The 21750-nt window shown below is 30.8% G+C and overlaps 1 protein-coding gene across 2 annotated transcripts in view; it reads left to right on the forward strand.

Annotated features, from left to right (window-relative positions):
• LOC148176236 (uncharacterized) overlaps positions 1-21750 on the forward strand; it is a 124387-nt gene that overhangs the window by 63686 nt on the left and 38951 nt on the right. Inside the window, exon 1 of one of the 2 annotated variants that reach the window (XM_088033677.1) lies at positions 16934-17099. The exons of the other annotated variant lie outside the window; for it this stretch is intronic. The gene's annotated coding sequence lies outside the window, so the exon portion shown is untranslated. Of the gene's footprint in view, positions 1-16933; positions 17100-21750 lie in introns of those variants that run through there. 2 annotated transcript variants of the gene reach the window in all.

Genomic DNA, 21750 nt, shown 5'->3' on the forward strand with positions numbered 1-21750 from the left:
TTTGGATTTTTCGTTCAAGTTGGCAGCACCGTTGAGGATCCGTTTTGAATGAAGCCTACCGCCTGCGTCAGTTTTGAGGTGTCAGATGTTTTATACTGTCAAGTTGTTATCAAGTGTTAAAACAGTGCGGTGCCTGACATTTGTTATCTAAGCCAACTGTGAACGGAAATTGAAAAGAACCCACATAACAAAAAACTCAAAAATTGTCAAATGCAAGAGTTGTCAAGATACTATTTGTCATTCGGCATCTTTCAAAACTAAATGGTCGAGAATTTGAATACTTCAAATGTTGACTTTCATTTTATCGAAATAGAAAACTTGTCAAATGTCAAAATTTGACAAACAACTCGTAAGTAAAGCTTTCAGTTCTATTTTGTTGTTTTTTTTTTAATTATCGTCATTCTAAGTTTTTGAGATTGTTATTGGGTCTAATATTTTTCACTACAAAATATTGTCAATTGTCAAGTTGTCGTTTGTATGTTTTTTTTATTGTTAAAATAAAAAAGCAGTTAAATAGTCAAATTTTTAGGATACTATTATTGTGACAGTTGTCAAATTGTTCTTTATGATAATATTAAAAATTGTCAAATACGGGCGTTGTCAAAACACAAAAAATGTCAAATAGTTAAAGTTTCACATTGTGACAAGCTTTAGTTATCTAATTTTGTTGTTTTTTTAATTATCGTCAATCGAGGTATTTTAGATTGGTACTGGGTGTACATTTTTTATATTTATAGTCAGAAAAGATTGTCAAACATTCAACTTTTTAGGCTACTATTAGTGAGACATTTGTCAAAGTTTTTATAGTTTTTATTAATTATTTATACTAATTTCAGATCGTTTTTTAAAAAGCCTTAAAAATTGTCAAATGCAGGAGTTGTCAAGACACTAAATATCATATGGGACATTCATTTTAAATTTAAAATGTCGGAAGAGAAAGCTAACTTTCAATTAAAACAGAAAAGTTGTCAAAGAGTCAAAATTTGACATTGTGACGAGTCGTAAGTGTCAAGACTTCAGCTATCTCATTTTGTTGCTTTTTTATTTAACGTTATTCTAAACATTTTCTAAATATTTTTCACAACCGCTATGTTAAATATTGTTAATTGTCAAAGTTGGCAATATTGACACCCGCCAAAGCTTTTGTTGTTTATTTCTGTGAATTTCAGATTGTTTTTTACGATTGTATTAAACATTGTCAAATGTTGGAATTGTCAAAACAAACAAAATTTCATATTGGACTTTTCAAAATAAAATAGTCGGAAATATGAGTCGTTCAAATGTTGACTTTTATTTTATAAGAACAGAAAATTTGTCAAAAAGAAATTTTGACAACTTGACAAGTACCAGTAGTTTTCAGTCCTATTTTTTTGTTATTGTTTGTTATTGTTATTGATTTTACTGTTAAAAATTGTTAAATGCCAAAGTTGTCAAGTGACATAAAATGGGAAAATTGTTATGTTATGACAGATAAATGGCATTCCTGAACTTGAATACATTTTGTACGTTTTTTGGCTATTACACAAATATTTTGTCAAATTGTGTAAAACAATATAGTTGTCAAGGTTTTAATCATCTAGTTTTGATTATTATTATTTATTACTGACATTTTAAAATTTTTTGGCTTTTTACTAATTGTGGTTTTTAAGTTTTACTATTGTCAAATGTAAAAGTTGTCAAGACCCTTAAAAGGTCAATGTGGCTTTTTATGTAATTTTTGTCATTGCTGAAACATGCAAATTTTAAATTGTCAAGGCTTATGTCATCCAATTTTTGACATACGTAAAAATTGTCAAATGATCAAATTTTGAAAATGTGTCAATTTTGAATTATTAGTGCGTGGAAGTCTCAAACTAAAAAATAGTCAAAACAATGAAAACATCAAGTTGCGCTTTCGATTTGTGGAAAATTGTCAAATCCAAAGATTATTGTTAAAGCACATGAAGTGTCAAATTATTGCCAACATTTAAAAATTTGTCAAACTGTCAAATTTGGAAAATAAAGTATATTTTATGGTTTTCCATTCATAAAGCGGTGAATGTCAAATTTCATCTCTCATTAAAAATGTCAGTGTCGGTTTTAAAATTCTCGTCAAATTGTCAAAAGAATAATGTTACGGTACGGTAATTAACACCATCACGACAGATTTGACGATTGAAAACTAAATATTTAATAGATTTGACAATTTTTTGAACAAGAACCGACGTGGGTTCATCATCTATGGCCTGCTTAGAATGAAAATTTAATGGATCACACGATTCTGACGTGGTTATACACAAGGCAATGTCAAACTGTCAAATTTTTAAAATCTGTCAAGACAAATGAAATGTTACGGTAGACCGCAGAAATGGTAAAACACAAAGCTGTCAATTAGTTTAATATCAATGAGAGTGTTGTCAAAATTTCTAAACGTAGTTAGAAACATGTCAAAATTGTCAATTGTCATTCATGTGTTTTAAACCTCAAAATTTCCAAAAATCGGCCACTTGTATAGCACACTGTAAAAAACATGGTAAAAGATTCCAGCTCCCTCTCGTCATTTACCCTTCTTTTCGAGCACCAAAAGCCACTTTCCTCCCTCGTCGCACAATGCAGCACTAAATCAAAGTTCTCGCGTAAATAAATTCGATCCTTAAAACTTCGTTAAAAATGTCACTTCATAAAAACTGGTCGACGAAATTTTTCAAGCCTCCCGTGTTCACTTTAACAACGCCAAGAACGCGGAAGTCATTAAGCTCATACCACACGATGTCCGCTCTTCAAACTGCAATTAATGACCTGGTTCGATCCCTTCTGGGGTGTGAAAAAAGCACTTTATTTCACCGAGTTGAAATATCTGCCTCAACGTTTGTAATTGTTTGCGTTGATAAATTGCGGTTGTAATTGGCATCCGAATGGTTGACTTGTTACCTCAAGGTGTTAAATTATCGCTGCAAATTCACAATTCTCTGAAACAATAAAACTTGCGTAATTGCAGCGGAAACATTTATTTATCTACTTCTATAAGTACGTCACATTACCGCACTAGTGTTAGATAAAATTTTGTGCGTCTTATTATTGCAGCACTAGTGTCATAATATTGATGTTTTTTTTTGTTACAGGTACGTCTCTGATGAAATTTCTGAAAGTTAAACTTTCTTCATGGAAGGTTAGTCTTTTAATCCGACCCTGATTAATTTAATAAGCGATTTTATGAAGCTCGGATGAAAAGCTCTCGTGTATGTAGAGCATTATTCTAAATCCGGCCACCGACAATGACCTTCGTTTTAATAATTCACGCCATAACGGCTAACTTCGTACATAAACAATAGCGAATAATTGCGGCACTAGAGTTGGGGGAATTCATTGTTTCCATCACCACAATTGGTAGACCTGTAAGAAAAAATTCAATAAATCGCGAAAATTTTTCACATATGGACCTCACTTCCTTCTCGCGTGTGGTCGTGACTGGAGTCGCTTTCACTTCTTTTATCGATTTGGAAATGAGAGTGAAAGTGCTGGAAAATAGACGAAAAGAAGGTTGATGAAACAGAGGATGAATGAGAGTGAGAATGGAATGCTGAAAGTGCGTGTTTGGATGGTTACAAGAAGGAATTCGAGGGTTCGTGATGGTGATTTATAGTTGTGAGTGAAAGTTTCGTTTGGTTAGGTTGGTTGCTCATAAATATGAAAATGAGTCAAATGCGATCAAGTTCGATCAAAAATGCGCAAAATGTTTACTATGAAAACACGAATGAATGAATTCTTAAGGTTACGAAATCTCCATAAAACTTTCCAAATTGTGCAACGAGACACTTTTTCCCGCTGATTTAAAGATTTCTGCGAGATCTGGAATTTCAAAAAATGTCAATTTTTGGCTTGTAAATTACAATTTGTGGTAAAACTAGTAAAGTTAGGAATGTTTTTGCATTTTCATTGAGTTCAAATTTTAATTTGTTTTCGCCACAATTAAATTACTGGTTTTACAAATTTCGAATTTTTGACTTTTTGTTTTGTATAAATTTGTACGTGTCCAGGATTGCTTAGATTTCAAAAGTTTATGTGTTTATTTTCAATTCCTGACAGTACTCTTAAAACTTTGGAATTTTATTTCTTAAATTTATACATTCAATTTTCAAAAAATAACATTTTGAAATTCAAAATATGATGCTACATGTTTTGGTTTCTATGTCTCTCAAAATGCTTTCAACTATTTCACATTTAGGAGGAGATCAATTTTTCCATTTAATTATATTTCTAATTTTAAAGGATATTCAAAGATTTCAAATTTTTAAATTTGAAGCGCTTTTCAAAAGTCAAGTTTGTTTGAAATTTGAGATTTTTATACATTCCGACTCTTTGATACTTTAAACACAACCAAAACAGTTGGTTAATAGAATTGGAATTTAAAAAAAAAGTCGAAATTTGAGTTTATACCGTTTAGTTTTCGTGTGTTCCAAACCGCCTTTTTTATCTACACATTTCGAATTTTTGATTTGATTATGAACGATTTGATTATTAATTACATACGACAAAATTGTAAATTTTTGCTTTTTAAATTAAAATTGCCATGTTCAAATTAGGTCTGAAAAACGTTTTAAAATCGAAACTTTCAAGCATTTTGAATTTCTGATCCCATTTTTAACAGATTAAGATAGTCGATGTATAAATAAGGATCTCAATTTTTCAAAAAAAATGGCGATTTGTTATTTATTATTTTACTACACGTGGGTTCAAAACGGTTTATTTTTGACAATTACGTGTATTTTGAATATTGAAATCTATTTTCAAAAATGTCAGAACTACAATACCATATTTTCAATTCAAAAAAGCGCCAATTTTTGATTTCCAAATTAAAAATGTCTTTTGGAAGTCAAATTTTCAAAATGATTTTTATACGTTTCGAATTTCTGTTATGTACTTATCACTTTTAATACAACTAAAACAATTGGTTAATAGAATTCAAGTTTTCAAAAAAGGCGATTTTCGACTTTCTACTGTTTTTATGGTTCCAAAACAGCATATATTTCATATTTACGTGTATACATACTATTTTGAATAAATTTTTGTTTTTAATTTTAGAAAAAACGTAAATTTTTGCTGTTTGAATTAATACTGATTTTTGGTTGTTTAGTATACAAAACAATTTAAAACCGAATCTTCTGATGTTATTTTCAACAAATGCATACATATAAAATTCGAATTTTCAAAATTGTGGATTTTTGACTTTCAAAATTAATTACTTTTCGTTACAACCGATCCAAAAAGACTTGTTTTTCATATTTACGCATATTATTGTACATTTCAGAACTAAAAGCAAATTTAGAATACAAAAAAGTTCAAATTAGAAGCACTTTCTGGAAGTCCGGTTTGCAAAATAATGAAAGCTCGAGATTTTTATACATTTCGAATTCCGAATGAGTATCTATCAAAACATTTGGTTAATAGAATTTGAATTTCCAAAAAATTTGAAATTTTTGAATTTTAAAATAAATTGTTATTTTGTTTTCCATTGAATCACAACGGCTGTTTTATACATTTACGTGAATAACTGATAATTTTGAGTATTGGAAGCAATTTGTTATTTTACAATTAAAAGCACAATAGGGACTCCAATTACCAAAACAACTAAAACTTTATGCATTTCGAGTTCTAGACGTCATTTTAACACATCAAACCAGTTGACTTTCCTACATATAGACTTAGGATTTTCAAAATTGGCAAATTTTTATTTTTACGTTAAAAGCAACTTGTGGCAGTTAGGTTTGCAAAACGATTGAAAGCGGAAATTTGTATGCCCTTTGAATTACTTGAAATTTGCTAATTTTGAAATAATCAGAACCGTCAATTTCTAGATTAGATTTTTTAAAAAAGGTCAATTTTTGACATTTAAACTAAAATTTTATTTTGGTTTTTATGCCTTATATTTCAGATTTATCTATTTTTCTTTGAACATTTACATAATTTTGTTCTTAACGTAAAAAAGTACCACAAATGCTAGATTTTCTAAAAATGCGAATTTTTGATTTTAAAATTAAGCGCTTTCATAATTACCAAGCAATTGAAACTTGAAACTTTTAAAAGTTTTGTATTCTTGATGATTTGAACACAATCAGATCACCCAAGACGTCTTAAGTTTCAAATGTTTATGTATGTTCAATACCTGATGCTCAATTCCAAAATGTTGGATCTGCATTCTTATTTTAAATTTTCAAAAAAATTTGATTTCAAATCAAATTGCAAACATGGCAATTTTAACAATTTTAAAATAAAATTGTGACTGTTTCTTAACTTTTACATTTCGACTATTTTACATTCAAAATTTTTAGCAGCATTTTCTAAAAATTTGCAATTTTTGACTTTTAAACGAAAACATTTGAATTTTAATTAAATTTTAACATCAGAAGGTAAATGCAGTAGATATGCAAAAAAGATGCAGGCAATACAGAAATCCTGAAAGGACTCTCATTTCCTGAAGAGAAAGCTTAGTAAACGCCGACAATAAAATGACAGTTACCTCAGATCAAAAATCCTCGAATGTTTTTGACCTCTGATCTTTCGAACTTTTCGCAAATGTCAAAATAACTTTGTTTTGTGCCAAAAATTGTAAATCTCAGCGGATCCGGTCATTGTATCGCCAAACTTCTCACTCAACGCCGAAGAAAAAGTTGTCGAGTTCGTTGCTCTCCTTCGCGTATTCCGCAGCCAAGAACGGAGTTTATTGCGAGTAAAAACCGAAACTCGGCTCTCCCAGTATTTGCTCGAATCTATCTAAATTACCATCATGATGTGAACTCCCCCTAATAAAGTCATGATTCAATGAAGATATTCCGTTTGTTAGTAAACCGCAGCTATTAATCGTTTTCGTTCCCAACTAGCCTCAACCTTGTGCATTATTGAGTTTATTGATCAGTTTTCCTTCCCGTTTCTCTCTAAGGTCAACACTGAAATTACAGCATATCCGTTGCTCGATTATTATTTAACGAGGATGCGAGAATTTCTTTAAAAACTTTCAATCCAATCTTGCAAGAAGCCAATAATTGCTTCCAACTTTTTACCAAACTCGCCGTTTGAACAATTCAAGGTTTATTTACAAGTTTCGCGCAAGGCGGCCTTCTGCTAAACAGTTGGTAAACATGTGGCGCGTTTTTATGACACGGAGAGGAAGGTTGGCTGCACTGTTTTTCGCATTTTCTAATTTTCTGGGTTTAAATGAGTGCGCGATTGACGTGCATATTTACATTGAAAAGTGGTTTTAATTTTATCGCTGGAATATTCATTTTGAAGTTCATTTTAAACTTTTGTAATATGATGATATCAAACAAATTTACACTTTTTTTGCCAACATTAAATTATTGAAGAGCGGAAAACGAGTTTTTTTATAATATGGACTGGCCAACTGAAATCGCAATGTACCACGGAAATTATTGATTTAAAATTCAAAAAGGCAATTTTAGAGACTTCTAATTTTCAAAAATGACAATTCTTCGGGACATTTCATCGATAAAATAAAGAATGAAACTGGAAACTTTATCTTTTTTGAATTTCAAATTTTAATTTTAACACAATTAGAATGGTCGTTTTTTAGTTTTAGAATTAAAAAAAAATGCAATTGTTGATTTTGATAATATACAATGTTTTCATTTTCGCCTGTTATTTCTGTAAATTTCAAAACAAAAATTGCCCAAGTTTAATAGTATTCAACGGGTAAAAAATTAACAACCAATCCCGATATATTGTTATTTTTAGCACAATTCGAGTCATTTTACAAATTCTTTTTTTTTAAATTGTAATTTTTTATTTTTAAAATAAATTGTAATTTTGGTTTCCAAGTGTCTAAAACAATTTACATTTTCTTGTGTAGGACAAAGTTTGAACATATGAATATAGTTTAACAGGTCCGAATTAAAAAAAATTGGAAATTTTTCTTTGTTGTAGTGCTAAATCTTCTTTTTAGAAAACAGAGTCAGGATTACAGGTGCGAATAAAAAAATATCAATTTTGACACACCTTTAAGCGGGAAATTTCAAAAATTTGTGTTCTGTGTGATAATTTTGCGATTTGACAGTCAGTAAGCCGACCGACGTTAGTAATTTTCCAAAATTTCATACCAATAACGGTTCAATTAGTATTTCCAATATAATTGCTCTAATTTCATTTCAAATTTTAGGTTCGAATTCGTGAATTTGCAAATGCGCAATTTTTGACGTGTCGTTAAAGGGTAAAAAATATCGAAAATTTGTCATAACTTTATCATTAACACCATTCGATCGCAATAAGTAATTTGTCGAAGTTCTATTGTCATAGCGCAAAAATTGATATAATTATGGATGAAAATTAAAAACTTTGGAAATGTTTGTTTTTTAATATTTCCTAAAAATTGAAACTTTTGTTCTATAATTTTAAAATTTGCAATAGTTCTTCCAAATTTCATTGTTTTCGATTCAATTGTAACAAAAATACAGGTCCGATTTAAAAATATTTGAAAATTTTTCTGTAGTTTTAAAACATACCTACTAATATTTTTTCAAAGTTGCCACTTTTGCTTTACAAGTTTTGATCTAGCTCAGTTAAAATGCAGACCAATTGTGGTAGTTTTTTTCAAATTTTATTGCTTTAGTTTTAAATTTCGTATAACTTCAGATCCGAATTAAAAATATTTAAAATTTTTGCCACATCGTTAAAGTGTAAATTGTGAAAACGTGTATTTTTTGTTTCATAGTTTTGTGATTTAGCGCAATTAGTAAGCCGATCAAAATTAGCAATTTTCCAAAATTTTAATTACTAGAATTACTAGTAAAAATTAACAATGTCGGATTTTTTCTTTTCCTTATGATAAAAATTCTGAACAATTGCAATTTCTGTCATATAGTTTTAAAATTTCGTATTTTTGAAGAACAGACCAAAATGAGTAATTTCTCTAAATATCATTGTTTTAGGTTCAAATGTATTCAAAATACAGATTCGAATTAAAACTATTTGAAATTTTTGCCGCGTCTTCAAAGTGTAATCTCAAAAATTTGTATTTTTAGCTTTATAATTTTTTGATTCAGCACTTAGTAAGCCGATTAAAATTAGTAATTTTCCAAAATTTTACTGCTATAACGCAAAAAATACGTGAATATTTTTAGAAATTTTTGCTTTTCCGTTATCAAAAAGTCTTTTAATTTTGAGATTTGGTACTGTTATCTGTAGTGCGGGTCAAATTTATTGGTTTAACAAGGTTCAAATCTGAAAAATTGATCCATAATTGTATTTAATTTGAAGTTTTTCTGGAATTTGTTCCTTTTTGCGTTACATTTTTTGAATCAAGCACAGCTAAAAATGAGATCAAAAGTAGGAATTTCCTCGAATTTTATTACTGTTGGAAATTTTCTGGTTCTAATAATAATATAATTCAATACTATGACAGTTCCTGATTGTCATCAAAAAATCTCCACTGCGTAAATTGCATTGCAGATTGACCAATCACATGGCTGCATTTTAAATTCAGCGGCGGCAAATTTCTGCTGCAGGAAAAATGAAGTTTAGTTAACAACCAAAAGAAATCCAAATTGAACCAGATCGAACTAAATTGTACGGAAATGTAATAAGTGGAACAAAAACTGAACTAAATCTTGGTTAAAATTATTCACAATAGTCCACAGATGATTATCATTTTCAGTGAAAACAGAAACTGAAATCAACATCGAATTCACGCGCGAAAATCTAATAACGAATCTTGTCATTCACACCGAAAAAGGGACTGACACATCTAGCTCGAAATCAAGCGCAATTTGCAAATTTAAATTTGTCACCCATTGATGACATGGCCGCTGATAGCACACTTCCAGGTCAAGTCCAAGTTCAGCCAATAAATTGTCGCGGCAACTTGCAAGAGCAATCTTTACCAAAGTTTGAACATTACACATACAAAGCTTGCCAAACAAAACGGATAATTCCAGATGCGACATAATCCTCTTAATTCACGAGAGAAAGTCAGTGTCAAAAACGCCCCCTACTGTTTTATCCGCACGTAACACATTTGATCGCCGAGCGCCGCCATTTGGGACGATCGTTGACCCGCACTATCGAATTTAGAATTTTAACTGCCATTATAAATTACAGTTTATCAACTGAGGGCTGCGTCGTCCTTGCGATGCGCTCGGATTCCACAGAAATTTGTTTTTGGATCTTTTATTTTTGCCTTGGCCACCCGCCAAACGCGGTGGCGGGAAAACAATTGCCTCGGCCGAGGCAGAAGTGACAGTTGTGACGTTTTGAGTTTATGATTGCGCAACAGGAAGTGACACGACGCGGTTGCAATAATCTTCACTTACGTGGTAATAACAAACTGTTGCGTAATTTTAATCGTTCAAATCAGTTTTTGCTCAAATTATTATATTAAGTTTATTAGCACCACGATCAATAATACCAGAACTGCTTTACGCGGAAAGTAGGACGAGGAAGGCCTGTGGCCGTTTGACAGGAAGCCATTAGCGAGCGTTTTCTGCTTTTCGACCAATTAAAATACTGGCGAGTTTTTCTTCAGGGTGATACTGCTCGTGTTCACGCCAATTTGAATTTCAGTCGTTTTCTGTAACTCCAATGGATTCAATAAATTTGATGAAAATATGCTAATGTTAGGAATGTGTTATATGTAATAGTAATTTTAAATTTGGATGCCCAAATTTCAAAGTTTTCAATGTAAGAAGAAATTTTCTTTGGGTGGTAGGTTCATTTGCGTGTCTAGAACAAGTACTCCAAAGTTTTCCTCTCAGTAGTGGGCGCTTCACTCCTTTTTAGACAAAAAAGAACTTTCTGCGAGGCGTGCCGAGCGTTTATCGCATCTTACTTCCGATCGAGCGAGGCGTGCCGAGCGTTTACTGCATTTTACTTAGGAATTATTTACTCAAAAATTTCAAGAGATTTTGCGGATGCGTTTTTTATCGAGAAGAGAGATTTTCTTAACGCGGTATGTTCGTTTGCGCATCTTAAATAAGCATTGAAAAGTTTTACTCGAGGCGTGCTGAGCGCTTGTCACATTCTACTTTGGGACTAGCGAGGCGTACGGAGCGTTTATCGGATCGTATTTTCGGACTAGCGAGGCGTGCCGAGCGTTTATCGCGTTCTATTTTTGGACCAGCGAGGCGTGCCGAGCGTTTATCGCATTGTATTTTCGTACATCAATTTAAAAATACCAAGAGACAATTTTTTCGTCTTATAAAGAATTTCATGAAGAAAGTTTCTGTTTTTTTGATTTTGGTTTGACTGGTGGTTTAGATATTAAATCCCACCAACGCTCGGCACGCCTCGCGGAAAGGTTCTTTTTAGTCAGAAGAGTGATTTTATTAAGGCAATATGTTTGTTTGCTTAGCACTAAAAAGTTTTTCTTAAAATTGAGACCGATGATAAAAAACTTCATTGCAAGTTAATTTTGGAATAGCGAGACGTGCCAAGCGTTTATTGCATTTTGCTTTCGTTAAACTAATTTTGCAATGTTGCGTTTTTTTTACGCCATTATGCATTAGTCTAAAAAGTATAGTTTCTGTTCTTTGTCAGGCTAAATTTCGTTATGTTTTACCTGTTTTGACGGGTAATGTGTATCATCATCAGAGTTAGAACGAGAATTAGCAAAACTATATCCAAATACATAGATTAACAATTGAACTAACCGAATATGTACCAAATTGGTTTAAGAGAAAAAAGTGAAAACGTTTGAACTTATTTAGTATGTACTAATTCGTACCCATTAATTAATCAATTAATTAATTACACATCATAATCGTCCTTTAAGTTTGATTTGTTGAACAAACATGTGTGTCTACGTCCGCTAAATAGTACTAATTACTAAATAATTGTTAAAGATTGGGCTAAGTTATTAATTAGCAAGACATTTTGTACTGTATAAGGGACTAAAGTGAATTAGATTTGAAACTAATTATCACTGACTTGCCTTAAAGTATTAATTTTGATCAATTATGCAAAACATTTTTATTTATTGTGCTAATTACTACTAATTGGGTTTGATTATTTTTTATACTTTATAATTTTTTACTAATCTTGCAAATTTGTACTACTTACTAACTATTTGTTAAATACTTTGCTAATTTACTAATAACTTAGTTGTTCTGTACAGTCTAATGAACTAAATTAATCTAGATTTGAAACTACTTGCTATCGGACAAAGTTTAATTGATAGTGCAAAACATGCTCATTTTATACTAATTTTTTGTCATAATTTTTTGTTAGATGTGCCGACATGTCGACTAATTTTTTTTAAATATTGTGCTAATTTACTAATTACTTGGTCCGAACAGTATAAAGGACTAAATTGAACTAGATTTGAAACTAATTGCTACTGAAGGACTAAGTTTGATTAATCATGCAAAATATGTTCATTTCACACGCTGATTACTACTAATTAGGTCTGATTAGTCTTTAGACTGCATAATTCTTTTATTAGACGTGCAAACGTGTTTTTTTTATACTTAGTACTAATTGTTACTAATTACTAAATATTTGTTAAATACTTTTCGAATTTACTTATTACTTAGTCTGAACTGAACAGTATAAAGAACCAATGAACTATCCTCTGCTAATTACTACTACTTAGGTCTGATATACTTCTTATACGTCATAATTCTTTTATTAAATGTGCGAGCATGTTTATTTCTTTTGCTAATTAGTACTAATTACAAAGTATTCTTTTCTGCGAATTTACTAATACTTAGTTTGAACTGAACTGTTTAAAGAACTAAATTGAACTATCCCGTGCTAATTTCTACTAATTAGGCTTGATATTATTCCTTATACGTGATACATATTTCTTTTATTAGATGTGCAAACATGTTTATTTCTTCTGCTAATTAGTATTTATTACTAAGTATTCGAAAAATTTACTAATTTCTTAGTCTGAACAGTATTAAAAATCAAATTGAACTATCTTGTGCTAATTACTACTAATTAGGCCTGATTTATTCCTTATACGTTATAATTCTTTTATTAGGCGTGCAAATATGTTTATTTCTTCCGCTAATTGGTACTAATCACTAATTATTTGTTAAAGGTTGGGCTAATTCAATGTATACTAAATAATTTTGTACAGTGATGGAATAAATTATGGGCGCTTTATTTTTTTTAATATTTGCGAAATTAGTTTAACCTGTGGTTATTGAGACTAGAACTAGTTTAGTATTTCCAAAAAGTATCGAACCAAATGTAATAAGCCAACAATGACAAAGTTTCAAACTGCGTTCAATCAATACCACAACAAAGCGTGCTTTTCCAGACAGGGCGTGCATTGCCAACCCCCTCAATTTCCCCAAAAAACTCTCTAATTACATTCAATTAAAAATACACGATTAAAACAACAGTAAAATTCTATTTTATGCATACAGGTCCCTGACCTTTACACGAAAATCCCACGTCGCGACGTTCGTCAACAAATTTTTATAAACATTTCTGATTTTTTTCCCGAACGAAATCGTTCGATCGTTCAAATAAACCTCGGCATGAATGAAACTATTTTTAACCTCGTTCGTATTTGAACAACGATTACATACGAACGCTCCGGTGTCGTTGAATTGTTGATATTCTCCGATTTCGTGACAGAGCAACGCTAATTGCTCGGAATGATTTATTTAATATGTGCGATTTATGCCGCGCCGAGGGAAAAATTGCGAACTTCCACACAAAGTTTATAGCCCAACAACTGTTGCGAAACGCGGGAAAGTTTCAGAATGACATGACGATATCAATTTTCTAGTTGGAATCACTTGAAGCAAGTGGTTATCTACGTTTCGGTTACGTAAGACAAAAGGAAACGCATTAGAATTCCGCCATGTTATTGAATTGCAAATGTTGAATGGAATTTCATTATCAAAGAGTTGGTAAACAAAAAATACTGGGATTACAGGAACGGGTCGAGTTTCATTTTGACGCCGGGAATTATTACAGTACACTCTGTAAAATCGATCAAGTGTGGCGGGCTGGCACATAAATTTCGCATCAATTGGGCCAGCGAACCCGAAACCTGCGTCGCGGATTGATTCTAGCGATAATGACAGCGACGCCTACTTGCTGGGAATATAAATTTTACTGTATAATTTGTTGTTTTTGTGCAAAAATTGTTTAATTCATAACTGCGGCCCTGGCACGTTCCAAAGCGTGCTTCTTGAACTCGAAAATTAGAAAATTAGTATTTAGTACAATTTTTTTCAATTCGACGTCTTTTACTTAATCGAGCATTGTTCAGTTAAGCGCAATCTTATTGAGTGTATTTAGGTTTAGTCCAAACTAACCTGATGTAGTACCAACAGGAAAATTAAAAAAATAGTATCTAGTATTTTTTTAATTACACAGTTGAACCTGTTCAGGTTTAGTGTAAGCTTTAGTCAAACTAATTTAGTGCACTTAATCATTTCGTTAATGGGTAAATTAGTTGAGCGTAATTCTGCTGTTGTTATGATTAATTAATTACTAGTTGACAACTGTTTCGTTAATAAACGATAATGAACTTTTTTTTATCGATTGGAACACGAATAATAATTAATTTTGTGAATTGTTAAAGGGATCTAAGAATTATTCATGACATTGAATTACGGTGTAAATAAATAATTAGTAAAACAGTAAATTAGTAGTTAGGAGGACGTAAAACGCAATATAAGAACATGCAAGTTTAGACACAACTAAATTAATGTTAACTTTGTTATTACTCATTGTTTTTTTTACTAATTTACTCCCAATTAATGTAATTTTACAAAAACAAAATAAGTAAAAAATCGGAATATATGAGTTTCAAGCAACGGAATGTTTTACGAACGACTAGAATAAATTAGTAATAATTAGCAACTGTTGTTGTTATGACTAATTAATTATTAATTGACAACTGTTTGGTTAATAAACGATAATGAACTTTTTTTATCGATTGGAACACGAATAATAACTAATTTTGTAAATCGTTAAAGGGATGCAAGAATTATTTATGACATGACTAAATTAGGGTGTAAATAAATAATCAGTAAAACAGTAAATTAGTAGTTAGGAGGACGTAAAACGCAATATAAGAACATGCAAGTTTAGACACAACTAAATTAAAGTTAACTTTGTTATTACTCATTGTTTTTTTTACTAATTTACTCCCAATTAATGTAATTTTACAAAAACAAAATAAGTAAAAAATCGGAATATATGGGTTTCAAGCAACGGATGTTTTACGAACGACTAGAATAAATTAGTAATAATTAGCAACTGTTGTTGTTATGACTAATTAATTATTAATTGACAACTGTTTGGTTAATAAACGATAATGAACTTTTTTTATGGATTGGAACACGAATAATAACTAATTTTGTAAATCGTTAAAGGGATGTAAGAATTATTTATGACATGACTAAATTAGGGTGTAAATAAATAATTAGTAAAACAGTAAATTAGTAGTTAGGAGGACGTAAAACGCAATATAAGAACATGCAAGTTTAGACACAACTAAATTAATGTTAACTTTGTTATTACTCATTGTTTTTTTTACTAATTTACTCTTAATTAATGTAATTTTACAAAAACAACAAAAACAAAATAAGTAAAAAATCGGAATATATGAGTCTCAAGCAACGGAATGTTTTACGAACGACTAGATTAAATTAGTAATAATTAGCAGCGGATGTCAAAAGGAATCTAGTGTATTTTAGTCAGATTTTGTGCAGTTTAGTCTCATATGGATTAAGTTATTTTATATTTAATTAGGCTTTTATTTTGATTAGTACTTTCATAACTTAGTAAAATTGGAATATCGGCTGTCGACACAGAGTGCAATTTAATTACTAATTGAGTAATTAGTATAGAAATTGAATATTTTGCATGATTGATTTATTTATTTCGGTCTTGTCGAGTCACACTAAATTTAGTTCAAGTTTTACTAATTTACTAATTTATTAGTGTTTAGTTTCACTGGACTAATTCTTTAATGGGAAAGTTTGCAAAACTAAATTCTGCTTAATTGCATTTATAATTAAGTCGACTAAATTAGAAACAATCAAACTATAAAACTAGTTTCAAATAGCTTGAATTAACTTACTGATCGAGTCACTGCCACACAAATTTTACTAATATTTCGTTATCTGTTGTGGCAAAAAAATGTGTAAATTCAAATTAGTTCAATTCTGCGGGGAATTAGTAAAAACAAGTAAAATTTTGTTCCGATTAAAATAATTGGACTAATTATACGTAATTAGCAATCAAGAAATTAGAATCAATCAATAATTAATTTACTTTAAACAAAAGTGTATTATATTATTTTAATCGGGGTTAAATTTTACTTGTTTTTACTAACAGCTAACAGAATTGGAACACATTTTTTACTACAATAGATTCGGATAAGTTTTGCGACTAATTACGTAAGTCCACACAAGTTTTACTAATTTTTCGTATTCTATTGTAGTAAAAAAATGTGTATTCGAATTAGTCGAATTCTGTTGGCTATTAGTTGAAACAAGTAAAATTGTTGGTTGCGATTAAAATAATTAAACTAATTAAATGTAATTAACATCTAAGAGATTAGAATTAGTCACTTTAAACAAATATGTGTTTCGTTAGTAAATTGGTTTCTTGCATATTCTTATTACTAATTACTCCAAATTAGCTTCGTTCCGACCGTACTAATCCCAATTTAAACTTTAAATCCACTACTACTACAAATATTTCCGCCTCTGGCTGCGGTCTGATCGCTCCTTTGGGTTACAACTGCCCCCGCCGCCACCCCCATCCAAATATTTCTCTTATTGCCGCCTTGATTACATTGATCAACCACCCACATATCGACTATTTCCGAGAAATCTATTAATACGCCGTCTGCAACATTTTCGAGTAATGTGGGTCAACACTCATCCTAATTTTCCGGAGAAAATCTTTCTTCCATTACAAGAATCATAAAGTAAACGGAAGTTTTTCAGGTACTTCCCGGTCTTTTGTGGCCTAGTTTGAGCGTCCTTTCGCCTTTTTTGCAAGCGGAATTACCCATCCATTAAGGGAAGTTATCTGTCCCTTCGGCAGGGATTCGACCCTTCCGTATTAGCGAAGGGCGGAGGAACCGCTTGATAAAATATTTAGCGCAGTTTATCGACGTCTGTGGTTAATCCAAGGTTTGTTTTTTTTATTTTTTTTGACTTGCGGCAGATGCGAGTTTGCATAAAATTTTATTGGGGACAAACATGCTGCATGTTATGACGTGTTATAGTTTGAAATTAGTTGCGAATGCTGCGACACTAGAACGCTAAATTTATTAAGTTACTTTCCAAGTTTATTACGAGTTTGTGATATTGCGGAGGGTTTAGAACGAAGTTCTTGTTTGCACGTTATCACAGCGAGGTACTTTACCGGGAAAAAACGTTATGTTGGTAACACTGGATTCTACAGGGCGACTCATCTATACCTCACATAGACATACAGGGTGGTCCACGATGAGAATTTGCAGCAATATATGAGTGTTCCATTTAAAATAAGCAAATTGACTTCTACACGAAAATGTCAAAATCATCGTGGACCACCCTGTATAGCCTCCGAACCAAAAATGACAATTGTGTTCATTGATGGTACGAAACACAAGCAGTTTAATTCGTCAAAGAAACAAAACCGCCTTTGATTCATCACTCTATAGAATGAAATAACAGAAAACTAGTGCTTAAATCAAATTATTAATCAAAAGCTATGCAGAGTTAACTGTATAACAGTAATTGAAACATACAAATTAAAATCGATTATGAATGAAAACACTGTAATACGCTCGTGCTCCACTTTGCATTAAATAAATATGTTGTGATTGGAATTAATCGAACGAAAGTGGTGCTAATTAATCTCCATCGAAGTCGTTGAAAAAAGGAAAAAGGGGAATAAAACTTTATTGTTCACTGCATGACATTTACGATGCTCGACCGGCCCGACGGGAATTGAGGAATGTGTTGTTAATAAACGGTTATATTTCACCTGTTTCGACGGGTTCTGTGCATCATCATCAGAGTAGAATTAGCAAAAGTATATCAAATAGATTAATAGCCAAACTAACTGATTTGTACCGAATTAGTCTAGTAGTGACGAATGAAATCGTTTAAACTAAGTAAAGTTTGATTAGTGGTACTAATTATTACTAATTACATTAATTAAACGTCGTAATCGTTTTTTCAGATTGATTAGTCGTGCAAACATGTTTATTTCTTCAGCAAATGGGTACTAATTACTAATTATTCGTGAAAGTTTATACTAATTTAATAATTACTAAGTTATTTTGTACAGACTAATTGATTAAATTTATAAATTAGATTCGAAACTAATTGCTAATGGATTGAGTTTGATTAATTATATAAAATATTCCGGTTTTCCGATTTTACTGATTAGGACATGTTTATTTTTTTCGCTAATTAACATTAATTACTACCTATTTGATGAAAATTGGACTAATTTAATAATTTTGAGTTATTTTGTACAGTCTAATGAACAAAATTGAACGAGATTTGATTTTAATTGGGGATAAGTTTGATGAATAAAGCTAAACATGCTCATTTCATACTAATAATTATACGTCGCAATTCTTTTGTTAGTGCGAACATGTCTAGTTATTCTTTAAATACTTTTTTTCTTTGAAAAAAAAAATTTTTTTTTGTTGAAATACTTTGCTAATTTACTAATTACTTAACCTTGATACAGTATAATGACCACATTGAATTAGATCTTAAACTAATTGATGCCGAAGTTACTGATAGTCTTCCTAGGAGGAAGTTTAATTAAACATACAAAATATGCAATTTTTTTGTACTAATTAGTAAAAACAATTAATTGTCTCTAATTAAGTCTATTATTATTATTATTATTATTATTATTATTATTATTATACGTTATACTTCTCTAAATTTGAATAGTCGTACTTATACGTTTATTTTCTCTGTACATTATTACTAATTAATTATAATGCATTAATAAACTGTGTGGTCTTATATTACAGATGCTACTAAGTATGATCAATTAAACTAACTCCTTAAACCTTACCTGCTATCAAAGTATTAATCATGCAACTCCCGTACTAATTATTTCTAATTAGGGCTGTTTAGTCAAAATTGTGACTATTTTTTAATTTTAATTAAAATAATCAAATTCCTTTAGACTAAATTGTACTTGTAACATAGTTAAGTAGACTAAATATCACAGTTTGAATTAAATTGACTTACGGTACTAATTTTGAATCATCATTAAGCGAACTAAATTTGACTACATCAGGGTCATTGGAACTAGACCAATTTGTATAGACATTTGGTCAAATTGGACTATAAATCTGAAACATTTGCTAATTTGTTACTAATTAGGTTTATTGTTCTAATTAAATCTCACAATGTTGGCTAATTTTGTAATGGGAAAGTTATATCTATGTTACCTATAGTAGACTGACCAAAACTGAATTTTAACTAAATTAATTTACTTAGATACTTCATATTAAGTAGCAACTAAACCAATTCGGACTTAGTTGACGGAGGTAATAGACTAAATAAAAGTTATTTTGTTGTAGCGCCATCTAATAAAAGTTTCGAAAATTACAAATTAAGAACTGTCAGATTAATTTTGTTAATTCTGATTTGGATGTTTTATTGACCAAGAAGCTTTTTGCAAAACTTGCATTGTGAGGAGTTTCCGGCTCTCTAGCAAAAGCCACATTCGCCTTCAGCTCAGGCGGCAAACATTGCTATCGAGCCGTAAAATCCTACATACGTTACTTGAATGTAAATAACGGGTTTTTTTAAGTAATTAATTTTATAATTGATTTTAATTGGAAGCACTTACAGACAGCAAAAAGAAATTATATATGTAGATACACACGTGGTGAAATAAGTTTATTAAAGTTTCAACCGAACGAAGTTTACTTCCACAGAAAATCAACGAAAAACTGAAACGCTGAAATAGACTTTGTTTGGAGTTAATTAATGCCTGAAAATTGGTCCCAATGAAGCCTCGAATTGAAATCCTCCTTTTTTCTCCTCGACCGAACTTCACCGGTCGATTTTCAACATGAAATGAATGTTATTTATAGCATCCCCTCGCAACATCTCCTTTCTTTTTGTAAACTTCCAACTACGAAATTTTTAATCATCCACTCTCGGTAAACTCGACTAACCGTAACATAAATACCACTTATCGTCTACAAGAGTGCAAACCGCCAACTCTTTATGAAAACGCTACTTTTCGCCCAAACCCACACATTTTTTCTATGCGCAAAAAAGGAAAATCTCAAGAACCGAAATGTGAAACAGGTGCGGAGATTTTCGAACGTTTTAATTAGAGCTCTTTCCCAGGATTAAATAAGGATAACGGTGTTGGCGTTCGTCCAGGGAGTGCTTGTGTGGGACGAAAACGATTGAATGATTTGTACATTATTTAGGTTGGAGTTTCAGAGGCGTTTTATGTCATTTATGGTTTAGTCGTGGCTTATTGATGAGTTTTCCTGAATTATTTTCGGATTCTTCGGTTATTTACGACCGGGCATTTATGATGGATAACCATATTTTTATTGGGATTCTGACCGTTTATCCTGATATACGTAGCTTAGCAGTTTCTAAATTAGTCCAAATTAGTGGAAATTTGTCGTCAAAATCAATAATTATGCTCACTTTGTTTTGCAGGAGCTTAAAGTAATGTGGTTTCAAATTGTGACTACTTAATTTGTATGGGTTAATTAATTAAGACCAATTAATTAGTTCGTTAAGTAGTCACAATATTACTCAATTAAATCTAATCTATTTTAATCCGCTTGATCGTGTTTAGACAATTCAATAATTTTGAGTTATTTTGTAGCCTAATGAACTAAATTGAACTAGATTCAATACTAATTGAAGCAAAACATGCTAATTTCATACTAATTATACGTCATAAATCTTTCTACAATTATTCTTTAAATAGGTACTTTGCTAATTTTCTAACTACTTAGCCTGTACATTAAAATGACAAAATTGAACTAGGTCTAAAACTAATTGCTACCGAAGTGACTTAATGGTGTAAGTGTAAAATTTATAGATTTTATGTGTTAATTGTTTCTAATTAGGGCTGCTAATTAGTCAAAATTGTGACTAATTTTGTATTGAAAAAATCAAATTTCTTTAGACTAAATCGTACTTGTAACCTAATTAAGTAGACTAAATTCGATATCACAGGACTATGCCAGTTCGAATTAAATTGACTAATTTTGAATCATCATTAAGCGGACTAAATTTGACTACATCAGTGTCACAGGGACTAGACCAATTCTTATTGACAATTGGTCAAATTGGACTATAAATCCGAAACATTTGCTAATTTGTTACTAATTAGGGTTGGCGTTCTAATTAAATCTTACAATCTTGACTAATTCTCTAATGGAAAAGTTGGCGTACTTAATGAATCAAAATTAGTCCAAGACATCACTTTAGTTCGAATTGATTGAGTTCAGTTGTTTCTAATTTAGACTATTTGATCACAATTATGCAGTTAGTGCAAATTTGGCATAATTTAGCCTGTCTTTAATACGTCTATCTAGTAATAAGACAATTAGTCGATTATTACGTATTAATTAATGAACTAATTAATAATAATTTAATTAACTAGTTCTGTTATTATAAATGTGCTTAAATGTTAAATTGGTCAAATTAGACTATAAATCCGAAACATTTGCTAATTTGTTACTAATTAGGTTTGGCGTTCTAATTAAATCTTACAATCTTGCCTAATTCTCTAATAAACTTGGCGCAGTTAATGAATCAAAATTAGTCTAAGAAATCA

This window comes from Gnatocerus cornutus, chromosome 4 (assembly GCF_029298725.1).
Source record: "Gnatocerus cornutus isolate USDA-ARS CGAHR chromosome 4, icGnaCorn1.1, whole genome shotgun sequence".
Taxonomy (NCBI): Eukaryota; Metazoa; Arthropoda; class Insecta; order Coleoptera; family Tenebrionidae; genus Gnatocerus; species Gnatocerus cornutus.